Genomic DNA, 26,518 nt, shown 5'->3' on the forward strand with positions numbered 1-26,518 from the left:
GGATAGGACTAACAGTTTTTATTCCTTATATGGTAAGCAAAAATACTAATATTGACCCTACAGAGACTGTGACTACTGATACTGAAGAACTGACAACACGGAGTGTAGAAAGACGTGAAAAAGCACTCAGACAAACAAAACGAGACTTCGAAGCATCAGATGAGGAAGGACTACATTACCATGGAGTTAAGAACCAGACTCATTTAAATGTTTTCGCAAACCTGTTAGTGCACTATGTAGAAACTATGGAAATAGAAGATTGCTATGTCTGCATGAAGCTACCTACTTCTGTAGCTGAAGGCGTGACTTATCACCACCTACCTTTGACTTACGGAATTTCCTGTAGTATTTTAGCAAGCTTATTTTACAAAAGAGGACCGTTACAGTACTATTACTCTAACTCAAACGTAATATTTTCTGAACTTCCTATACGTGGAAATCTGAATCCTGTACATACTAAAAGTGGCGTTACACGTTATATGGGAGAATACTTTCTGACTATAGGTACCATAGACCTAAATGACGCACACAGGGACAACTTGACCTGTTCATTACATGAACAAGAGAAAATGTTTCTAAACATGGCAGAGAAAAGAAGGGAGAGTTTCCAAAGAAAGGCAAATGATAAGGGACAGAAAACTCCTAAATGGGCTGAGAACATGGAAAGCACCTCAGATGGTGGGAGTGGCCCTGCTTTGTTGCTGGATTTCGAAAGGAAAGGGAAACTCTGTCTTCAACGCGAGAAGACTAGTTATTATAATAACATTTTCATTGGTTCCAGTCAATGTGAACACAATTACAAGGTAATTGGAGGTTGGGGTTTCAAAAATGGGTCAGAACCTGTGTTTCCCGGAATTTATTATATATGTGGAAACAAGGCTTATTTCAAATTGCCGGATCACTGGTATGGAAGCTGCTACTTTGGCATTGTTTTCCCGAAAATATACCATGTGAATGATATTGCTGGAAGCAATGAAAACACTAATGGCTTAGTGCGTAGTAAAAGAGAAAGCGTAGGTGAAATAATGGGTAGTATTTTTAGTGCACTGATACCTGGAGTGTTAGTGGTTCTTAACACACACAGAATTTGCAAATTATCCACAATAGTGGATGTGTTGTCTACGGACACAGCTCATGGATTTCTGATGGTCAATACCGAAATGGTTGCGATCCGATCAATGGTTTTGCAGAACAGACTTGCGCTTGACACCTTATTAGCAAAAGAGGGCGGAGTCTGCCGGATGCTGAAGGCGCAACATTGTTGCACTTACATACCGGATAAAAGTGTACAGATAAAAAGATATGTGAAAAACATTACTAATTTGGAAAAAGAACTCAAACCACTGGAGGTTGATAGTGCCTGGAAGAGACTTACTGATGGTCTCTTCAATGTAGGTCATTGGTTTGCTAATTTAGGGAAAGGTTTACTGTTTAAGGTACTGATGCCAATTGGAGTGATAGGTTTCATCATATTCCTGATATTTGTCCGCTGCAAATGTCGCAAACACCAAAGGAAGTACACTATGAATAAGAGAGGTGTGAAACGGAGTGTGAATGAGCTCGAATTGGAAGAAATTAATAATCAAATTTACAAAAGGGTGAAAAATTCTCACCCTAGCAAAGATGTGAAAGAGAAATTGAATCGCCTGTTGGAAGAGATTGAGATGCACAAAGTGTGAGAGAAGTTGGCATCTGGTTCCATTTTTTGTTTGTGATGATAGTAAATATCATCAAAGAGGGGATTGATAGAGCAAGATTTCGCATATTACGCGACTTGCTTGAGTCATGAACCTCGAATCTGTTATAACCCGGTAATCAAATTTGTATGTTGTACTAATTTCCCTTTATTTTGAATATGTGTGTATCTTAGTGATGCTTGCCTATGTGTTTTACTAAAACGATTAACTCTCGTCCCTAAAAAATGGCCGCTGTTTTGGAATTTGCTTCTGCGCATGCGTTAGTCACACTCACGTGACGTGACGTAGTTGCAGTTTTGGTGGGAGAATGTGCGCATGCGTAATAGTCTCAAGATGGCTGCTTATGTATTAAACGTGGTGAAGCTTGTGTAGATGCTCTCGTGTTATTGTGTGTTGCACTAATCTATAACTGCATAGTGTATTTTTATAAGTAAGAAATGTAAAGTAGTTACTCATGGTATATGGTACATTCATTTATTTCTATGTTTTAATTTGTTCTCGCTTACTTTTCATGTATCCACGGCATGGAGGGGTAATGGGTTGCTTGGGAGTCCATGTTGAAGTGCAGTACTGCGCATGACCAAGGGTGGCAAAGTGGCATTGACTAAGTGCCAAGTGAAAGACTCTGCTAAGACGCGCCTGGGAAGATGCACCTTCACCCAGCCAGAGAAACTGAAATGTTCTACAGTGGATACATTTGTATATTTTCTATTGTATTCTGTCAAATCTTTCATGGGAACCCCAAACCTGCTAGGCGGTGCCCTAAAATGTAAAGTAGGACTTGTAGAAGTCTGTTCTGATTGGTGTGTTAACCTATCCTACTTTGGGACCAATCGAAATTGGGGATTCTGACACTTTGCAACATTGGGGGGTGGTACACTGACCCGAAAACAGTATATCTAGCCTAGGTTTAGCTATAGAAATTGTCCGACTTGTCTGAATAGCTGACCTGTCACTGACCCAACAAACTCAATAGGTGACTGAAGCTACAGAGCGCTGCGGAGCACTCTGTCCGAATTTGACCATAGACTCAAAGGTTTTACTAAACCTTAAGTGCTGGCGGAGCACTTTGCTGGGGAATTCGCTAACCCAATCGGGGTTCTGACTGATAGCTGCAGAGAGGGTGGAGCGCAGGCGTTGCTTCCAAACTGCGGGTGCTGGTCGTGCCTTGGTGGTCCTGTCCTGATCCTAATCTGGTTTTCCTGTCCTGTCCTGGGGTGTCCATTCTGCACCTGCTGTCCCATTGATGACTGTCCTTCCGTGGGGTATTTCCTGTCCTTGACTGATCCGTGGCCAGGGTTGGTTTTCACACCATTCTAGGTAAATATATTGCTGAGAACTCTATACTGCACCTTCTATTTTTCTGTCTTTGCTTTAATAAAGACATACCTTTGCACACGTTAATTTTCCATGCTTTCCGCAATCTACTATATGAAAAGTCATTGCATTTTATTTCATAGCATGTTCCTATGTTACCCTACCTTTTAGAGCACATGGTTTGCAATTTCTCCTGCAATCTAATTTTGATGTAATGATGTTAGAAATATAGTGTGTTCTACTTTTCACCCGTCCTATAGATGTATAGGATTCCTAATTTCCAAATCATTCTCATGAAGCCCGTCCCCATAGTATAAGTCTAGTACGTGCATAAGCTTGCTCATTTATAGATGTCCATTCTTGAGTTTCATTTTAAATCTGACTTAGCGTGTTTCCCTGTCTCACTATTTCTACAACTTTAAATGATTGCCCTTATAATTTTTCTCTATGGTTATGTGATTTTCGTTATCTTGATTATCGATTGTCTTTTTACTGTAAACCTTATGATTTCCGAAACTGATTTCTAGATAAAACCTTTAAAACTTTTCAGTTGTCCGTGGTCATTTTATGAATACACAAGTTGGGTTTGTATTTTGCCTGCTTACTTTTACAGCTAGCTCCCTGATCCATTGTGGTCATAGGTACCCGTAACGGTGGATTGGTAAGTCGGGTACACTAGAATTAAATAGGAAGGAATCAGGGTTACTGGTAGTAGAGTTGTAAGGTCACCTGATTAACGTATATTGTGAATTGAAGTTTATGGGCCCGATACACATATGGTAAAATTATTGGTCGGGTGACTTTGGTATCCAGGGCACAGTACTTGTCTGGCTATCCTCTTTTCTCCAGGGGAGAACTCAGAGAGTTCAATTGGCAGACTTGTCTTCCACCACATTGCCAATTACTTGTGGCGTCCCACAAGGCTCTGCCCTTTCCCCCCTTTTATTTAATGTTTATTTGCAACCCCAGATATCGGCCCTTAACCAGATGGACTGTCAAGTCTATAACTATGCCGACGATACCCAGATCATAATACAAATGGAGGACTGTCCGGACGCACATGAAAGAATGCAGAACATCCTAAGATACACCACTAATTGGATGTCTCTGAATTCTTTGAAAATCAATCCGGACAAGACAGAGGTGTTGCCAATTACAACTGCAGGCAACCCATGGAGCGATCGGTTCTGGCCAGAAGATCTTGGCACACCTCCAGAACCCGCGGTAGTTGTAAAAAGTCTGGGTATCTCCCTCTACGGTAGCCTGTCGCTGCAAAGACAAGTCTCTGGGGTGGTGGGCACTTGTGTAGGTTTGCTTCGACAACTTAGGAAAATTTCCTCACTCGTGTCCTTTACCACCCTAAGACGTGCTGTCTCTGCTATGATCCTAGGGAGGATAGATTATGGAAATTCACTGTATGCAGGGCTCCCTCAAAAGCAGTTGAGCCGCCTTCAGATCGTTATGAACGATGCGGCCAGGCTGATTTTTAGGAAACCCCGGAGATCGCATGCCTCCCCTCTATTGCGTGAACTCCATTGGCTTCCGGTTAAACAGAGGGTTCTGTTTAAAGGGCTTTGCATTACGCATAAAGCCCTGTACGGGAAAGCGCCAGGTTACATCAAAGCTCGTCTGGCCTTATACAAACCCGGCAGAGAGCTGCGCTCTACAGATGCCGCTCTGTTAGTTCAACCGCGCTACAAACTATCCACCCTTGGGGGTCGCGCCTTCTCTAACATCTTCCCAGCTGTTTGGAACAACTTACCCATGGAATTGCGCAGAGAATCCAACTTGCTGCCGTTTCGAAAGAAACTAAAAACAGTGCTTTTTCAGCAAGCATGGGGTGTGCTGTAAATCTTGACTATTGGCTGTGGAATTTGGGTGGCACTATGTACCTGGAAAGCGCTTAGAGACCCCGGGGTGATTATGCGCTATATAAATTAAATAAATAAATAAATACCTGCGATCTCTATCAAAATCATCATAGGTCAAGCAATGAGACTGCCAGCAGTACCTTCAAATGCACTTGTGAACATTACAGATGACATGGTTCTTGATTACTGCAAAGAACTAGATGATGTGCTGCATTTAATTTCTCGGTACAAAAGGGGGTGGTGACGGATGGAGCATTCAATTTCTCAGCAGGTTGGAGCTGCTACCACCACACGGCATCAGGAGCAGTGCCAAGACCTCAGTCCCGGTGACTGCGTCTTTGTCAAGCAAGATGTTCAGAAAACGTGTTTGGAACCTCAATGACATGGTCCATGCCAAGTAAGACTTGTCTCAAACACTGCTGTTAAGTGTTGAGGTCTCCCCTACTGGATCCATGCTGCCCATACTCACAGAGTTGCGTGTCCGCTTGATGATTTAATAGTACCTCTTCCAGAAGCACCAGCTGCAACTGAAAGGCAGTGGGAGGAGGTTGGACAAGCTAAGGGAGTTCTGGGAGAGCCAGAAAGAGCACATACTCGGTCTGAGGGGGTCTTGGTGAGCTGATATTTGAGGTTAAGACAGGAGAGTCTTGGCCTATGGCACTGACTGAGCCAGATTTACACCCTTATGAAGGGCCTAGTGATGTGGCAAACATAGTGGGAGTTGGAGATAATTGGCTGACAGGCAGGAAAGAGAGAGACTGAGACTGCCTGCAGAGCATGTGCCCCACACTATCCCAGTGGACTCTGAAGATTCTGATCTGCATGACAGTAAAGACGAATGACCTGCGCACAAGAGATTGAAGAGAGCTAGAGCACCCTGTCAGAGGTACTCATCCCCTCAATGGACACTTTGCTGCAAATGACAGGGAGAGACTTTGGAGATTTGGAGAATAACAATGCAACTCCAGTTGAACCTCTGCGAACTTAAGCTTGTGGCTGAACTATGCTTTAAATTTGATTTGCCATTGAATAGACTTTAGCTTTGGCATCATCTCTAGACTGACCTTTGATCTGCACTTTTACGAGAGACAATTGAATAGACTTTGTTCAAAAGAATTAAGAAGCGAAAGGGTTGGTTTCATTCTAGAAAAAAACAGAGTAGGGTTAGAGAAAACTGACATAGACTTTGTAAATAATTTCATCATAACATTTATGGACTTTGTTTTGTCATCTGCATAAGTAGAAATGCACTAAAGAAACTTTGCTTGATGCCATTCTTGCTCAATGGTCTGTTTCTAGAGAAGTCATGGAAACTAATAACTATAATAGAGATAGGCTTATATTAGCAGTTGTATTAATAGTTGCAACTGTAGGATTAATTGTTTTACTTCTAAGATTATATTCACCCACATTTTGAAATTGCGATGGAAATTCATGTAAAGAATATTCAGAAATTCCTGGCCCTTATTGTGTATTTGTATTGGCTTCACAAGTTAGAGATGTATTGTGGATGTTTTTCCCCCTTTCAGTGCTTCACATCATTTAACAAAGGTCCATACCACCAATGGAGAAAAATCTTTGACAACCTGACTAAGAAATTACGTTATAGTGCCCAGTGCTCCATCACCTTCTGTCCATGTGCCTCCCCTACGTGACACTGGAAACAATGTCACCACGTCAGGCAGCGACTCAACAGGGAGACAGGTAAAGTTTCCAGAGTCTAGAGCACTTTACACATTTTGGGATGTTTAAAACTGTGTAATTTTTTTTAAAGAAATTCCACACAATTTCACAGAAATTTTGCGAAATTATGCTTTTAGTGTGAAATGTGGTTTGTGTGAATCTTGCATGGAAAAAAGCCATTTAAGATTTCAACATGACACTGGTTCGAGCACAATATGGCACTCAGCAAGACAAGTTTGTATAACATAACAAATACTCACGAATTTTGTTTACATTTATCCTGGACCTATTTAAAATGAAAATTCTCATAAAATGTCTTTGGTATAAGGATGAGGGTGTATTCTTTTCAACTCAATTGGAAATCAGCTCTGTGTATCAGAATCTAATATGTCCCTTTAATAAAGTGATCCATTGAGATACAACAATAACCTTGAGAGCGCTGCTTTGCCTTCTCGTCCCAGCATGTTCTTTGTGTCTCAAACCAATGATCACTTCTTAGTAGTAATATACTTGGTTTCTGCAGATGCTTTTATTCCCCTCCTCACAATCTATTTTTTAATGACCTAATAAGTGATAATGCATGAAAAATGATGTCCTAAGGGCTAGAGAATGTGATTTGTCTAGAGGTTGCACATATGTTGACGTTTCTCTGAAATATTTGCCTTTTTGGCTGAGTTTCTCGACTACGTTCTCGCAACACATTTGGAATACCACAGAGCTATGAAAGAGCTATGAAAATGGTTGGTGCGCTTGTAGTTTTCAGATACTCACGTTTTTTTTTCGGTGTTCAGGGGAATTTCATGGGAGGGGATCAAATGGGTATTGCTGTTGCAGCCATGTTACACTGGGTGGGGGTTTCACCTCACTGAGAGGGATTTTTTCACGATGTAAGCAGTCACAGTGTCAAGTCAAATGTATGTTTATTATGACCGTAGTCTTTAAACAAAGCAGTGAACATAACGCAATGAGAGGTATCTACAATAAATATTTTGGTTATTTTTAAAATTGTTGTTCTTTAAAAGCAATTCTACATTTCATTTTCAAAAATACAAAGTCCAAACTATAAAATGCTAACACCAGTAAAAAATTGCAAATATCTTAAAACTTCTTTCTAAAAATTAAAACCTATTCACTTTCTTACCCCCATAACAATTTCAATCAGTTAAAATTCATACAGTACTACATTTTTCCTTGGTTCTCAGTGCACTCAGGGCCACCTTTAAAAATGTCCCTAGGGCGATTACAATATCAATAAAGGGTATTTCTGTTAGAAGGCTGCCTGCCTGCAACCTTGTTTTTATTTCATATTTTAGGAAAACCGGGCGCAGCCATAATTTTCTCTGCTCACGGAGTAACAGACAGTCCAACAGAATATGCGGCCAGTCTCCCTTGGTTCCCAACTTACACCTGCAACGGCCTTCTTGATCTAACAATTTTGATTTGAGCTCTTTATTTATTATCCACGGGTTAATCCCAATTCGACACCTCAGGATCTCTTGCCTGAACCCGCGGTTAGGTAATCTATCAAGGTAGGGGAACCAATTTTCGTTGGACCAAGCATTTATCATATGCGCCACTGATTTTTTCTTTGTTAGATAGCCTATATCGATCGATTTAGAAACTTCCTTCCCCCTTTGCTTCAGCTCCCCTTTGGAATTAAGAACCTGAAGCGTTTCCTGGACCCAATCTATCTCTAATGAGTTACAGATTCCTTTCAGTTTGTCCCTACAGACCTTTGCCCATTTTAGCTCGCTTCTCAGTATTTCATTGCGACACCAATGTGCTACTTTTTGGCTTTCGGGGTCTTCCAATCTCTTCCAGAATCTAATCACAGCCATCTGGGTTTGTATTTCCCATGATTTTGTGCCTATTTCTCTCCTGATGGCTTGTATCATTGAAGATTGAGGAAGGGATAAGAGCCTTTTTAAGCAATTCCCCTCTATCACGTCCCAGGATCCCTTACCGCTCAAATAAAGGATCTCAACGCCATACAAAACTTGAGAAGGTATCATTGCTTCGAAAGCTCTCAGCATAGGTCGGTGTGACATCTCTCCATAGACCCCATTAAACCTTTTTAGCCCACATATGGAAGAGAGTGCCTTTGCTTTTTGGGTATCCAGGTGGGAGTTCCAATTTAAAGCCCTATCGAACCATAAACCCAGATATCGATATTCATTAACTGTCTCCAGTTTGAGATCACCTATATACCAAGTAAATTTGCTTATTTTTTTCCCGAAGCATAGGGTTTTGGTTTTATCCAAATTGATTGTTAAGAGTTTACTGGCACAATATGTATTGAAGGCATTAAGCTTCCTTTGGAGGCCCCTCTCGGTCTGGTCTACTATCACCAGATCGTCTGCGTACAATAAGCAGGGTATTTTATTGCCATCCATTTTAGGGCTGGCACTACCCTCCACCTCTAAATGTGCCGGAAGATCTGACAGGAAGATCGAAAAAAGCTGTGGGGCCAACACACATCCCTGTCTTAATCCATTAGCAATGGGTATTTTTGGTGTCAAAGAGCCCACCTTATCCTTAATTACTTGCCCCCAGTTTTCCCTGTGGAGTTCTTTTATTATAATGAGTAGATCATTGGGGATCTTCAACCTCTCTAATAACTCCCATAGACAGGCCCGACCCACAGAGTCAAAGGCTGCTCTGAAGTCGACGAAACAGCAGCATAACTTGCCGTTCTGTTCCGTCGACTTCATCGCCATCGCCCATAGAGCAAATCCGTGGTCTATTGTAGAGTGGCCTGCTCTAAATCCACCCTGTTCTATGGGTATTATTTGAAACTCGTCTACCCATGCATTCAATTGTTTCAGCACAATTTTCGAAAACACTTTCTCGCCTATATCTAGCAGATTGATTAGCCGGTAGTTTTGTGGCGCCTCTTTGCTCCCTTTCTTGTGAATTGGCCTGATTATGGCCCCCTTCCAGGTTGGTGGCATTACCCCTTCTTTTAGGACTACCAGGAACATCTTGGCAAGAAATCTTGCCCACCATTTAACCTCGGATTTCAAAATTATTGCAGGAAGATTGTCCGGACCTGCTGCCCGAGTTAACTTGAGTTCTTTTATTGTGAGCTCAACTTGATCTTCATTGAAATGAGTTAGTAGGTTATCTGAGATTTCTTGCCATATTTTAGACTCCACCTCCTCTCTAGGAGTCCTTACCCTGTACAAATCCCTTATGTACACTTCCCATGCAGCCTCACTCACCACACAGTTCAATTCACCATCTGATGTTCCCGCTACAGACTTTACTAATCTCCAAAATTGCCTTATATTTTTATTCCTTTTTGGCTGAGTTTCTCGACTACGTTCTCGCAACACATTTGGAATACCACAGAGCTATGAAAGAGCTATGAAAATGGTTGGTACGCTTGTAGTTTTCAGATACTCACGTTTTTTTTTCGGTGTTCAGGGGAATTTCATGGGAGGGGATCAAATGGGTATTACTGTTGCAGCCATGTTACACTGGGTGGGGGTTTCACCTCACTGAGAGGGATTTTTTCACGATGTAAGCAGTCACAGTGACTTTATTGCAAGGAGTCGGCAGTTCGCGAATATTTAACAGCAAAACAAAAACATAATGTTAGTGCTAATTAGCAGAGATATTATTTGTCAGAGTGAGCTCTCAGAGCTGTGGAAAGAAAACCAACCGGATACGAGCTCATGTTGTGGATCTGTCACTTTAATTTTAATTGTTGACAGACATTCATCGGAGACTGACCAAATTTTATGTGATGGAACACAGTTTATAGAGATGTATTTAGTCTCCCTGCCACAGTGCTTAAAGAAAAAGACAAAGCTTTGTGTCTGGGAATATATATTTTAGATGGAAAATGGTTTAGCAGCCTTGTCAGCTTGGTTTAAAAAAGCCAGCAAAGTACGTTGGCAGAAACCATGGCCACGCTAGCAGGAAAGGCAAATATGGCACAGATGAAGTGGAAGAAACTTTCAGGTCGTCCACCTCGGTCAAACATTCCAGGGGTTGATTGTGGTGCGCAAGTGCGTATTTGCCTAATGCTCCTATAGTGCTGTGTCTATTTTGCGAAGATGATGTAATAATAAATGTAGGATGTAGCAAACAATAACAAGTAGATCTCTTAGCTACACAAAGACATCAGGGCTCAAATTCACAGGATTATTACCTTACACTTCCATTCACACTTCACTGTGTACATTTGTTTGCCATAGGAGCATTACTTGGTGTGAGAGGCCAGGCTTTCTGTTAGTAAAGTAGTTAATGACCCTGATTTGCACCTATGTGGATGCTGACAGTGTGCACCCTGTCCAGACCGGGATAGTGCACCTGATCAGAAAATAAAATGTGCCTCTGAGTGAGTTAGCACATGTTCTCAAACAGCATAGCACAGAAACACATTTTGGTGGTTCATCTGCCACTTTTCCTGGCAGGTGGACCCGACCCTAGAGGGTAACCTGAATTTCCCCAAGCGAGGCGGGAAAGAGAATGGTTTACTCGGATCTGAAAAATGCTCAGATCTGATTAAACCATGTTATTCATATGATGCTGATTCGATCAAAACCTTGAAAATAAATTTACATGAATAACTTGGAGGATCTCATTCACATTCAAAAATGTATAGTTTAGCAACATATGTTAAAAAACTCCTTTAAAAGATAAAAACAGGTTAACAGTTTATATGAACGTGCAGACCCCATAGTGCTCAATGAAACAGATCAACAAGTGAAGAACGTACCAGCGATTTTTATTCACAATTAGCAACTAAACAAGAATTGTGGTTACACTGTCAATACCTGTTTGAACTACTGGATGGTTCTTGGCATGCATTCTGCACCAAAAGAGGTAAAAGAAATATAAAGAAATTCAGAAACAGGAAGAATAATTACAGAACAAAATCAAAATCAGCACTGCCAGAGAGAAAGATAAAGAAACCTTATATAAATTGCAACGGTCCACTGAGGCATTTCACTTGATTAACATTTCAGAAACATAGACACAGTGCACAAAGATTTAGTCAGGTAAAAAAAACAGACCTATCCTTATCTAAGGATTGATTTATATTCATCACAAGAAATTAATTACAGCAGCAACAATGGTGAGGACAGAGCCCGCTGTAACAGGAAAGCTGTGACCTTTTCCAACTCTTCCCTCAGTTCAGAAGACCAGCTCAGCTGCCACTCTTGGTTTTGCACTAACTGAACCACACCCTACATCCTTATTTTTTAGAGCATGCCAATCAGAGGGGATACTTTGCAAAAGGTAGGAGTATAGCTTGTGCAAGACCAGCCCCACAATTTCATCGTCAAGCAGACTACGTTGCTTTTCAGTATTTCCTCTTACACTCTGACCCATGATGAACCAGCAGTCTTTTGTAGAGTTTTAGGTTTTACTGTAACTGAGAAACCTGGGGCCACATTAATGAGTTTAGTGGCACATGGCAGTGCAGCAATTCATCTTGCTGAACTGCCCTTTGCCACTGAGAAAGGGCAGGAATGCGCCGTATTTATGCAATACAGCACATTCCTGTCCTTTCACCCTTGCGCTGGTGCCGTTTTGGCAGCCTAGTGCCAACAAAGGTACCCTTGCACCGTGGTGCAAGGGTGCCTGTGTTGTAGGCAGGATTCTTTTTGTGGATGAAGCGGCACCTTCGTACACAAAAACAGTCCAGAGAAGCTTTTCCCTCTTTCTGTGTGTCCTGCAGTATGCAGCACACATAGAAAAAGGAAAAGACGAGGAGAAATAAACATATTTCCCCTGGTTACGCCTCCTCTTGGGAGCCATATCTTTTTGGCGCAGTCCCAGGTTTACAAGGTCTTGTAAATCTGCCAATATGTAAAAAACCATGGGAGTTGCATGGGAACGGCCACGAAATGCCAATGGAACAGCTACCTTGGGCAGAGTAATGTAATGCAGTGATTTGCGCTGCCTTGTGTTACTCCATATTTTTGGGGGCGTCTCATAGCCATCCAAAGTGGGTTTGCCTGGCTTCAAAAATATGACTTACGGTTTGCGTCACTCTTGTATCACTTTGTGTTGTGCAAGAGCGGCCAAACCTGGCCATAAAAATGGACCCAGATTTCTTTGAAATCAAGAATGAAATATTGCAATTCTTGTTAGAATTTGGTGGTGGTATGCACCCTGTCCAAGTAGGGACCCTTCCTTCTAATCAGGAAAAACGTGTTACACAGTTTGGCACGAGCAGACAGGCCTATCTCAGAGGCACTGTGTAAAGCATTTGTACATAACACACACAGTAAAACAGTGAAAACGTTACAAATGGACACCACACCAATTAAGCAAAATAAACAACCTCTATCTTAACTAAACCAGCAAAAATCCAACATACAGAATTCAAGATATAACTTTTCAAAGGTTTTAAGCAATTCTGTCCCTAGGATCCTGTTTTGGGATGCTACACATTCTGAAAAAGTTCCTTCCTTTACTCTTGTTCCCTAAAAAAAAGAAAACAGTCATTCGGGCTATAATAACGTCCAGATTGGACTACAGAAATGCTCTAAACTTTGGTCTTCCAGGCTATCATCTTAAACTGCAGGTTGTCCTGAATTTGCCAGCTCAAATCCTCTTGAATCTTCCCTCAAGGTCTCATATTTCCTCTCACTTGAAGGCTCTTCATTGGCTTCCAAATATAAAAAAGGATTATTTTCAAAACATTTGTCCTTGATCACTAAGCACTGCAGCCAACCGGTGCACGCTACCTCAGTGAAAGGGTTAAAGAGTATGCTCCTTCTAGAAGTCTCTGATCTTCCATCAGTCTGTTGGCTAAGATTCCAAAGATTCATCAAGCGTGAATTGGAGGCAAGTCTTTCTCCTATCTCTGGTTGGTTGCCTGGAACAAACTTCATTTGAAATTACATACAACTACTGAGACATCAATTTTTAAGAAAAGAGAAACCTGGATGTTTCAACCGGAACAGTGCTACTGTTGCCTGTGCAGACAGCCTTGCAGCCAGAACCAGGACACTCTGGAGTATCTGTGTGCTTTATAAATCTCAATATCATATCATATCAAAACTCTATGGATGTGGTGTTTTTACACAAAGTACCTTAGATGCTTCAAAATCCACAAGGAAAACCAGCTGCAGTGGAGTGTAGCTTCTGAAAACTCAGTGACGCGTTGGGTCCAGGGATTCTGGGAAAGTGATGCTTCGAAAGGGGAAGCAATGCGTCGAAATCCAAGATGGTTGTGGTCTGCGGGTGATGGAGTGGTAAACTTGCAGCACAGGTACGATGCGTGGAAATCCGGATGCACTGGAGGTCGAAGCAGTGAGGCAAACAGGCATTACATTGAATCTTTCAGCTCCGGTCCAACGATGAGTTGATTCTTTCAGCCGCACAGCAGGGCCTGCGTCAGAGTCAGTGCATCAGTCACAGACTTTGTTTTGCAGATTTTCTATAGCGCGTACTCAAAGGTATTGGAGCGCTTTACATGAGCACCGTATTTACATTACACATTCAGGCACGGGAAATTAAGTGATTTGCCCAGAATCACAGGATATGTGGACCCGACCCCGAGGCTCGAACCCTGGTTTCCAGCACCAAAGTCGGCAGTCTAGCCGACGGACCACATGGCGTACTGAACGCGGACTGCTGCAGTTTCTTTGGCCGTGGCCACGTGATGCGCGATTTCTTCAGCTGCATGGAGGTGATGCATGGAGTTTTCTCCCGTACGACTGTGCTGTGTCTGAAAAACAGGTGCTGGAAGGGCAAAGCTTCAATTTTGAAGTCTTTTAGCAGCAGGAACCACCTCCAAGGGCCCACAACTGGAAATGGTACCACTTGGCAGGTCAGAAGTCCCAACAGTGAAGTTCAGGGATGCTGTAGGTGAAGTCTTTGATGGCCTTGAGACTTCTTAACAGAAGGCAAGCACACACAAGCCCTTGGAGAAACTTCTCAAGCAGGGTACCCAGCAAAGTCTAGTAATTTTTCCTCTCCAATACAGAAGCAACAACTGCAGACCAACCTAGCAAAGCAGCACACAGCAAAGGGGCAGAACTCTTCCTCACTACTCTTCAGGTCTTCTTCTTAGAAGAGTCTCCTTTCGATCCAGAAGTGTTCTAAAAGTCTTGAGTTTTAGGTCCAACACTTACACCCCTTTTCGCCTTTGAAGTTGGCATATTTTAAAGGTCTTTGTAGTGCACATTTCCTGCCTTGCCCAGTCTTGGTTCCGGACACACTCTGGGGAGGAGGGGGGTTTGGTACAACACAGCCCTATTCAGATGTAGGTGACAACTTCTCCAACCACTCTAACGTAGGAAGGCCTATTTGTCAGGTGTTGGCAAAGGCAGAGCACATCTCAACTCCTTATGTGTGACTGTCTAGAGTGAATGCACAAACAGGCCCCTATCAATCTAAACCAGGTGGCACAGGAAGGTGAAACAAGAAGATGCCCACTTTGGCATTTTCAAACACACAATTTAAAAAACACCTTCACTAAAAGATGTGTTTTTAAATTCTGAGCTCAGAGAGCCCAAACTCCAAATCTCTAGCTTTTCCCAATTGAAAGTTACACTCGTAAAATGTTACTTGGTAGCTCCAATGATAGCCTATGAGAGACTAGTCCTGGCAATAGTGAAAAACAAATTTGGCAGTATTTCACTATCAGGACAAGTAAAACACACCAGTACATGTCCTACCATTCACATACACTTCACCTTGCCCATGAGGGTTCCTTGGGCTTACCTTAGGGGTGCTTTAAATGTAGTAAAAGGGAAGGTAAGTGGGTGCACTTACCAGGTTGACATGACAGGTTAAAACTGAACTCACAGACACTGCAATGGCATGTCTGAAACACGTTTACAGGGCTATTCATGTGGTTGGCACAACCAGTGCTGCAGGCCCACTAGTAGCATTTGGTTTACAGACCCTGGGCATGCACAGTGCAAATTAGTAGGGAGTTACCAGTAAATCAAATATGGCAAGCATGGATAACCAATCATAATCACAATTTACGCAGGCAGTAATTGCACTTTTGCACTGATCAGCAATGGTAAAGTGCCTAAAGCTCTAAAATCAGAAAAACCAAAATGCAGCACAAAGTAAAAAACAGGAGTTCAGAATCAAATAGATGGGAAAAACATGCAAAAGATGCAACTACTAACACGAAACAGACACACTTGCACACTGTTACATACTATAAGCACCAACAGAAGCACAGTCACGCTCACATATCCAAAGTTGGAAGACTGCAGTGCCACTGCAAGCTCATTTAGTGGCCTGTCTACATGGCACGGGGGTAGAAAAAGTTTTGACGAAAGTCACCAGAGAATGGGTGACGTCATGAAGACAGAGGGCTGTACGTAGTAAGAATACAGGAAGGCAAACTACGTTAGACCGGGCTTTACACTGGGCTTGGACCCGTTCTTTGCTTTAGATAGTGTCAGGCAGCACTGGTACAGCTCACTCTAATTCCATAGCAGAGTGCGCACTCAAGAACCTGCTCGCACTGGTTATGTGTTACTTTGCCAGAGTCATCCGACATCAATCCTGCACGACTCTGAGTTAACATTCTCCTTTTAACAGTCAACCAAAGCACAGTGACCAGGTGTACAAGCAAACATTAAAAACAACCTTTAATAAAAATAAAAGCAAATATACCTATGGTTTATGTCACTGTACTTCACAAAAATCCACCAGGACGGTGCTTATTCTCCTCTGAGTCAGCCACATAGATAAAAGCTGGTGGACTCATGGAGCTGCTGCTTTAGGGGCTGCTTAGAAGAACAGCAGAGAGCAAAGAGGAAAAGAGAGCAGACCCTCTGTGCGGTGTTTACTCCTGGTTTACAGCTGAAGTGCCTGTCTCTTTGTATGTACATCAATACAAATAATGGAATCATGACTAATTACAAATTGACTAACTGTGCTTGAGTGCACCTGTGCTTTCAAGCACAGACAATAATCATTCTAAAGCAATGTAGTCTTCCGAATTCATATTACCACGACTGCTGCTTGAATCCAAGATGGAGGCAGTCCCACAAGGGCCCAGGGCCGTGATGTTTTGAGATGGTTGTCATTGAAGTGGTGGGAGGTAGGACGGAAAAGGTGGGGGTGCAACATGAGGGGTGGAGAAGAACTGTAGGGACCCATGCACTCGGCAAAAACTGAGTAACACAGGGCAAGCGCTGTGCAGGCAAAAGCTTCAAAAACACGTCACACAAAGCACGTCACACAAAGCAGATGAAAAGAGTAATTGGGCCATGGGAGACTAATAACAGAAACACACAGAGGAACAAAATGATCTAGTATGCTACAGCCTATTGAAATCAAGGAAAATTAAGTGGCAAGCACAGGAACCAACGAACAGCAACGGTGGGATGTAAGCCCTATTTAAGATTGATATTAAATACAATACATTTCACAAGCACTGAGCGGGCGAAACTTAAAAACCAGGCGCCAATGGTCGCTTGTTTGTGTTATTAAATGTAACCCTGCAAGCAATAGGTTGGATCATTAGACATAACCGACATATACGTTCTAATATTAGCAGGTACTCTCCTCTATTTGGCTTTGAAGTTAGGGCCCAAAGAGAGCATGAATGAGACAACCTCCCCTCATGAACCACTGGAGCCTACCATACTGAAAGGATGCTACCAATATGATAAATGTCAAGCGTGTAAATTCATTATTAAGACCAAAGTTTTCGAGTTTGGTACCCACTGACATAATTTGAACTTGTTCACTAATTGCAACTCAACAAATGTAATATATGAAATTTGAAGTCCATATCAAAAGTTATATGTAGGCAAGGCCACACAGATGATGAAACAAGATGCAAGAGGAAGGAATCTGGCAATCGTAGTAGCAGAATTTGAATGCAGAGGGATGGATCTACTACAGATGACAGTAGATGGACTCAATGGCATATGTGAACTATGAAGTATCGTGATTCACATTTGACCTTCTGGTTTTGCACTGCAGTAAAATGTCCTTTAAAAGACTAGGTTATGCCTTTTGGTATTTTTGAACACATTTTAAATTGTTGATTGATTATTTTAATTGTTTTTCACGATGAACTTTATATACAGAAGCTGTTTTAATTGTTTTTCACGATGAACTGCATACACAGAAGCATCAAAAAGTATTCTGTTAATACAATTTATGATTAATATGTTTAACTACAATATTTGGTGTTTGAGTTCACATTAGTACACAGTCAGTCAGTCAAACCACTTTATTCGGTTAAGTTAAAACCATAAAAGTACAGACACAAAGGAACCAATATATATGTGCAAAAATACAATACAATATAAAGTGTCCACAGTATAATGCAATCCGGCAATAACAGTCTATGTGCAAAAAAACGCGATACAGTACTGGTCAGGTAAAGTGCATTCAAGGACAAAAAGTGACAGTGCATCCAAGAAATTTGATATGAACCTCATTAAAAATACCAATCATAAGAACAGTTTTAAAAAGATAAAATCAAATAATCTAAAACCTCGTTAGTTATGGGCTCTCCTCGCGGCTATTTCTCAACCGCACAGCTGCCATAAGGAAACTGGCTATATAAAAAATCTCATTGGGATCATTTAATAGCTGTAAATACAATAAGCCTGGCTTAATTTGGATAAAACCCTTTATTTTTAGTAAGGGGAAAAGAAACCTCTTTCTGATGTCACTATACAAATCACGGAACATTATTAAGTGCATTGCATCCTGGACTGAACTTCATATACAGAAGCAGTTTTAATTGTTTTTCACGATGAAGTGCATATACAGAAGCATCAAAAAGTATTCTGTTAATACAATTTATGATTAATATGTTTAACTACAATATTTGGTGTTTGATTTCACATTAGTACACAGTCAGTCAGTTAAACCACTTTATTCGGTTAAGTTAAAACCATAAAAGTACAGACACAAAGGAACCAACATATATGTGCAAAAATACAATACAATATAAAGTGTCCACAGTATAATGCAATCCGGCAATAACAGTCTATGTGCAAAAAAACGCGATACAGTACTGGTCAGGTAAAGTGCATTCCAGGACAAAAAGTGACAGTGCATCCAAGAAATTTGATATGAACCTCATTAAAAATACCAATCATAAGAACAGTTTTAAAAAGATAAAATCAAATAATCTAAAACCTTGTTAGTTATGGGCTCTCCTCACGGCTATTTCTCAACCGCACAGCTGCCATAAGAAAACTGGCTATATGAAAAATCTCATTGGGATCCTTTAATAGCTATACATACAATAAGCCTGGCTTAACTTGGATAAAACCCTTTCTTTTTAGTAAGGGGAAAAGAAACCTCTTTCTGATGTCACTATACAAATCACAGAACATTATTAAGTGCATTGTATCCTGGACTGAAAGGTTATCACAAATGCATGACCCTAGCTCTTTCAGCCTGCACCACCCCTTATAATTCCCTAGCGAAAGGTGAATTAAATTAAAACGGAAACGTGTAAGGAGTATACGATGAAAAGGTCTAGTCACAATTTTCAAATAAGGTACCATCGACGGTGTCGTTTTTAAAAGATAATGTGCTTTTACTGTTACTTTTGTCATCTCCAATTGTTCACGTTGTACTGCCCATAAATTTAAAAGCTGTTTCTTCACCCCGCTGGGATCCGTTCTTGTGATCATCCCAGGATCATCAAAGAGGTCCTGTCGACCAACTGTTGCCAGTGTTTCCCTTACATAAACAAGCCACCTAATCTTGTGTACATAGTCCAAAATGAGACAATCCCTGATCAGTCTATGATTAAGATCTAATTCTGGATTGAGCCATAATTTAAGCCAAAAAATAACTGGGGCCAGCCTGAGTGTGTCGGTTATATAACCCGCCCCCAATTCCTGATGTACAGCATAGTTGGGCGTTGATTGGGGAACCGATAATATACCCCGCAAAAATGTATTCGCCTCTAGCTGTATCCCCTCCATGGGTCTATACCCCCAGATAGAGGAGCCATATGTGGCAATTGCAATGCATTTGGCTTTATAAATATTCATCATTGCCTCAACAGGTTTGGTTCCCAACCGTTTTGCAAAACCATTTACAGCTGCAATTGCCCTAGCCATGCATACATTAGTACACATATATAGGCATGCATAAGAAACAACAGTGAAAATTGTTGATCTTTTTAACGGCCTAGCAATTGTTCATGGTGGCCATTTTTATAGTGTACAATCCAATCATTTTGTTGCTTACCCCTTGCCCTCTCAGCCTCCCTGGCTCCCAGGCAGACTCACCCGTATTGTGGGCTTTTGCTGACACTTAAACTATCATTACTTGTTTTTGCCCTTGACATATTAGTCATTGTGCCAGTTGGCCATTTTGCTACAGTGCATATACCTTAACCAAAACCACTGTACTTATGCAGATGTGGCAATGTGCCCAAATCTTAGATGTGCTTGCTGAATTGAAGCTTGCCGTACATAGGAGATCATGTTTGATATTTCTTAACTCCTTGGTTAGCAAGGGTATATGTTTTGGTATTTACATAAGTATGATGGCGATTTCTTTGCTCCGGTCGATACACTAGTGATTCTACTGATACATAGACTAGCAATAAAAACTTTGTGCTTTGATGGATTAGCGATCTTCCTGATTGGCCATTGTGCTAGTGTACGTATCCCTAAGCTGTACCCGCTCCAGATATGCATATGTGACAGTGTGCCCATGATTTACACTTCTTGGCTCAAATTGAGCACTGGCTGCATATTGCCACTTATGCATTGCATTTTTTCTATCATAACCTTCTTTCGCTTTTGCTGTTTATTCCAATAAATTGGCGACTATAATGCCCCGGACGACACACTAACAACTCTGCAAGTTGCCCATTTTAACAGTGCGCGCTTCTTCATGTCGCGCCTGATCATTCAATTTGATTGGAAGTACATAGGGTACGTGGGCACAGGCCGGTCCTGATTTCATATATTTTGAGCATCCACTGATAGTGAGCATAACTTGGGAGGCACTTCGGTGCCTGTGGTGTTTCCTTCAGGAACCGGCACTGATAGCTATTCTTTTTCACATGTTTTGCCCAAACATCTCCATGATTCTCAATTCACAGAGAAGTGCAGAGCCTGTTTTATCTTTCATTAGGTACGTCTGCTCGCTGTCTAGCTTGTATGTAATGGTATGTTATCAAGGGCACTCATGTTGAGTATATTTTCCTTTATTTATCACAGATATATGACTCATTATGAACTTTTATGGGAGTTTTAGATGCACGTATCACACCCATTTTGGGGGGTTTCATAGCTTTAGTAATGAGGACCTGTTCCTTTCATATTTGTAGGACATAACCAGATGATGTGTTCATTTCTAGAACATGATTGGGCCCCCTCTTAGGTTATTGTTTGAAAAATGATTTCCATAGTCTTGATAGACTCGACATCCTATGAATATCGTTTTATCAGATCCGAGTATGTCTCTGTATGAATCCAGACGAACCATTGCTACACTGATTTACTGCAGAGACAAGGACAGCACTGCTCTTAAGGACAGCGCTGCTCTTAAGGACAACACTGCTCTTGCTGCACTGTCAGTGTTGTGAGGCTCCTTCCGTAATGCCAAAGTGCTCTCTGATGGCTACAATGCTTACACCACTGTGGGAGAATGTTCATACTATCCCCACATGCCAGAATACCCTAGCTTGGATTTTGATAGTCTTGATGCACGTGCTGCAGGAGATGGCCAGATATCAGAACATCACATTTCACAAACACCCACAGACATCAATGACATCACAGTTAGACATGTAAGTACTGAAATGTGCTTGGGGCTACACATTCTACATATGCACAAGAACTACCTTTGGCTGTGTGTAGAAAATTCACCTTTTTGCGTGGCCAACCCTTTTTCTGACTGTATATATTGACATATGAATCTGTGATCAGTGAGTGAACCGAAACATGGTAACAAATGGTGAATCCAAACTGGCATAGGAAATCGGCTTTAGGAACACCACAATAGTAAGAAAGAAAAAACAGACTACCCGAATCTCCCTGACTTATTTGGGCATTAAAGGGTAAAGTTCGCCAGACAAACAAACACAGAGACCGCCAGTATCGATTGGATCTTCAGGGTTTAGACCTGAGATTTGTAGAAAAAAATATATAAACCACAATTCCGAATTGAAAAAGACCTGCAATAAGGGAAACGGCGGAGGCATGGGTTGCTGGGTGATAAGGCATAATAGCTGCTTTACAAAATTGGAATGCAAATGCGGATGCTGCCACCTATAACAACCAATGGCATCCAGATAAGAGAGAACATTTGACTCTGCAGTGAGATAACTCTGTGGGTTAAGGCGCTTATTGTAGTGATATTTGTGTAATCTGCGAGGCACGGGCTCAAATTCCAACTGTGGCTGTTTAGCCTTTCATTCTTTTTAAATATGTAATCGAATTACCTCCGGCTGGAGAGACCTACAACCACTGCTTTAAAAAACACAACTAGACAAATATATTTGCGGTTTTAACAAAACAAATTACCACTATCCCTCACTTTTTAGGTATTTTGTTTAGAATTTCCTTCTGTCATTAGTTAGTAACAGTGCTATGTGTCTGTTTTAGCGATCTGTGCACAAACCTTGAAAATCAAAGATCCATATCTGGGTCGGGATAGTAATGCTTTTTATCCCTTTGAGTAAATCAAATGAGTATCATTATGTTCATTATATGATAGCAAGTAACATTTAAAGTGGCAAAGGACAAATTCAATAAGAATTTTGTTGTGTGCACTACATAGATGGCCAGTTTTTATCGCTCCTTGTTTGTTTTGTGACGTATTTTCGTTGGCAAGTTAGGACGGTAGTTGGTTTAGCAAGTATGTCTACTTTAGAGATCTGCATGGGTGAATGTAGGGGAATGTGTATAGTGAAAAATTGGGTTACTGGTTGAGGAGGGTGAAACCCTACTAAAGCACCAAGGGCCTCATTTATGAAAAGTGACGCATCGCTGCGTGAAAACAGCGATGCGTCACTTTTCACTGTGCCCTCCTTGCGACACCAATGATGTGTCATATTTACAGTATGAGGCATCATGGCGCAAGGAGTTATAGATACGTCAGTATTTCTGACGTATCTGTATGGCGCAAAAGTGACGCATTGCTGGAGTGTGTCACAAAAGTGACGCAACTCCAGCAATGTGTCCTTTCACATGGGGCAAGCCCCATGTGAAAGGGCCTGCGTCAGTCTTATGCCTGCTGTGAGGCAGGCGTAAGAAATTGACGCATTTGCGTCCTAGAAGTGACGCAGTGAAATCTTATAGATTCGACTGTGTCACTTCTATGACCCTTTCTTGCGTCAGAACGCCCCCCCTGCATACATTATACCTGGCGTAGGTATAATGTAGTGCATGGGTTTACAAAGTGACGCATCTACCTAGATGCGTCACTTTGTAAATATGGTGCAACAAGGCACATTTTTTACGCTGCTGGTGCGTCACAAAAAGTGACGCACCGGTGGCGTAAAAGGCACGCACGGCCTCATAAATGAGTCCCTACCACTCAGGGTGAAGAACAAGCAAACCCAAAATTAACCTGTGCTCAACCCTCTGGTAGCTTGGAACAGAGCAGTCAGACTTACCTCAGAGGAAATGTGTAAAGTATTTATGCAGCACTTAAAGTAGTAATAAAGTGGAAACAAAGAACAAGAATAATCTCACAACAATCAAGAACAAAAAGAGCAAAATTTAATAAATACACCAAGTCCAAAATGAGAAGCATCCAAATGGTAGAACCGGAGACATGCAATTTTACAGATTTAAGAGAAAATAGCACCAAAAAGCACAAAGCACCATCGGCTGATATCTAGTCAGGCAAGTCTGGGACAAAGTCACAAGTTCAAGCCGACAAAGACGGAGCAAGGGTTGGAAAGAGGGACCAGGTTAGTCTCTCGGAAAAGTTACCTTCTCAGTCCAGCCCAAAGAGTACTTTTCGCAGTGGAGAGGGCCACGACGAGCATAGAGGTGTCGCGGACAGACGTTGATGTAGTGCGAAGAGCACGACTGGTGTTGTGGATGGTCGCCACTGTAGTGCAAAGACCCTGTTGTCGTTACAAGTAGGTGTTACAATATATGGGTCAACCCACTGGTACTGGGACCTGGGTAGTCAATAGTATATGAAGAGGGGTCCCAGTTAGAACAATATCAAATACACAGAGTCAAAATACAAAATTTGAACAATAACAAAAACTCATCAGAATTAACTTAGGAGAATGTTATTTAATATACATCCTCATTTGAAGATTAATTACCATGTCTTTCACAACAAAACATTTTTAAGCATTTCATAATAAGCCCAGGACAGAAAGGCGTGGAAAGAAGGGTGAGAAAGGGAAATTGTGTGCAAAACAGGTTAAATTAATCATAGAGAAATTACATAATACGTGGTCTCATCACCATTTCAACATTGAGTTCCACATTAGACATATGTACATTGTCCTATGCAGTCTAATATCTTGAAAAAAAGTTTTTTTCTGATATAAATATATAACTGGTATCGAAAAGATATGGGCAAATGGACTATGATACAAACTGAAGCTAAGGGTTTTAGGTTCTAATGCATACAATGTTAACTGAGATATGATGCCCCTACTGTGGTTTTATGAAATGTTGTTCTGATGAGTTTTTGTTATTGTTCAAATTTTGTATTTTGACTCTGTGCATTTGATATTGTTCTAACTGTTACAAGTAGGTGGGCCGGATCTTCGCGGTGGCATTGCCCGTGAGTGGTGGATGCTGTGGTGCGAACAGTTGAGCTGATAGAACTTTGTGTTGATGGGCTGCATGAGTGACAAGGTTTTGGCACCAATGGGCCTGTTCATGTTGCAAAGAGCCCAAACACGTCAACTCAGCCTCTCTGACGCCACATCAAAGATCCAGTGCCTGAGGGGCACCACCTATGGGTCAGAGGCTTGCTCCAGCTGAATTTGGGTGCTGATGAAGGTGATTGTGAGAATGTTCTATTCTTGTGGCTCTAAAAAGGAGACCAGCAGCCAAACCTTTGGAGTCACTATGGAAGCCATGGGTTCAGGTGTAGGTCCAAATCCCACTGACTCTGTCAGGAACGCAGCAGGGCAGCAGCCATCCAGCAAGACAGCAGACCAGCAAGGTAGTAGTCCAGCTGGGCAGCAGTCCAATTTAGGGGAGGTACATTCATCAGCACAGCAGTCCTTCTTGCTCACAGAATTGCCACAGGTCCGGCAGTGTACTGAAGAATTGGTGGCTGGAGTCCAATATTTATACCTGGGTATTCTTTGTAAGTGGGAAAGCTTCTAGAGGCTTCTATTTGTAGTGCATAGGTTTCCTGCCTTCCCTACCATGGCTCTAGTCTAACTACAGGGGATTTGCAATCCTTTGTGTGGAGGTAGGTTCAGGCTTATTTAGATGTAGGTAGGGATGTGCTCAGCTCTGCCCTCCCATTCTGGCACCAATGGCCCATCCAGGCACACCTTAGCTCTCTCTTGTGTGTGGCTGTCAGGAGGAATACACAAAGCTTAACTGTCAGCTACACCCAGTCATGTGACGAAGAGACAGGCTGCAAGCACTAAATGGCTAAGGCAGGAAAATGCCAACTTTCTAAAAGTATACTTTTCAAAATTGTTATTTAAAATCCAAACTCCACATAAGAAAAGATTTTTCATTACATTTCAAAAGACATGAAACATGAACTGGTTACTTGTTTCCATTTGGAAGTTACAGCTTATTAAATATAATAAGGTAACTCCAATATTGACCTATGGTAGAGGCAGGCCTTGCAGTAGGGGAAAACGAATTTAAGAGATTATCACTATAAGTACATGTAATCCTTAAAAGTACATGTCCAACTTTTTAAATGCACTGCACCCTACCGTCTGGGCTGTCATGGGCCTACCCTAAAGGTGACGTATCTGTATAAAAAAGGAAGGTTTGGGTCATAAAAAAGGTTTCGTTTTCCCGGTCAAAATGGCAGTTTTAAAACTGCAAACACAGGCTGCAACGGCAGACCTGAGACACATTTAAAGGGCTACTTAAGAGATCGAAACAATCAGTCCTGCAGGCCTACTAGTGGCATTTAAATGACAGGACCTAGGAACTGGTAGTGCCAATTTACTGGGGACTTACAAGTAAAATAAATATGCCAATTGGTTACAAGTCAATTCTACCATGTTTTACGGAGAGAGCACAAGCCCTTTAGCCCTAGTTAGCAGTGGTAAAGTTTGCACAGTTCTACAGCCAGCAAAAACTAAGTCAGCAAAACAGGAGAATGGAAGTCAAAAGGTTAGGGGAGAACCACACCAAGGATGCCAGGTCTAACACATACATAGTAACCTAGATTTAAAAGAAAGCAATGGGCATTATACAAGAAGAATATATGTGTAACCTCAGGGGTACAAGCTCAAACTCAGGGAAGAAGGGTTTGATGACAATGACATTAATTGCACCAAGCAAGATGATTAAGGATGGTGTTTGCAATAGATTCCTCATATTTGCTTCTTACTTTGGCTGCCTCTGTTTTTCGTTTGTCAGATAGCTGCAATGTATACACTTGTTGCAGAGATCTGTGGGTAAAATGAAGATTATTGTTCAAAAAAGGTCAGAGATGAATCAGGCTTTCATCAGCCAGTGGCCATAAGGGAGGAGATGTGGTTAAATGGGTTAGCTGCTGAACTTGTTCATGCAACCCATGTTTCATCACTTGTGCAACTCGTGATTCTTGTGAAATCACTTCATCTACACGTACTTTAAAACCCAAAAATGAATATTGCCGAAATGTGTGATGTGAATACGGAAATCTCATACTCGAGGTATATCATTTTGAATATCTTCCGACCTCCATTGATATTCATTCTTCTATCTTCAGTTTCTTACTGTATAAAACCAATATCCTCAAATAGGAATACATTGAGTACCATTGAGATGGTATAATGTGTATTATTAAAGGAACCAAATACTATTTAGTTGTGTTGCTGGGGCTTTATCTTGTGGCCTTCAATGTACAGTC

Source organism: Lissotriton helveticus, chromosome 1_1 (assembly GCF_964261635.1).
Source record: "Lissotriton helveticus chromosome 1_1, aLisHel1.1, whole genome shotgun sequence".
NCBI lineage: Eukaryota > Metazoa > Chordata > Amphibia > Caudata > Salamandridae > Lissotriton > Lissotriton helveticus.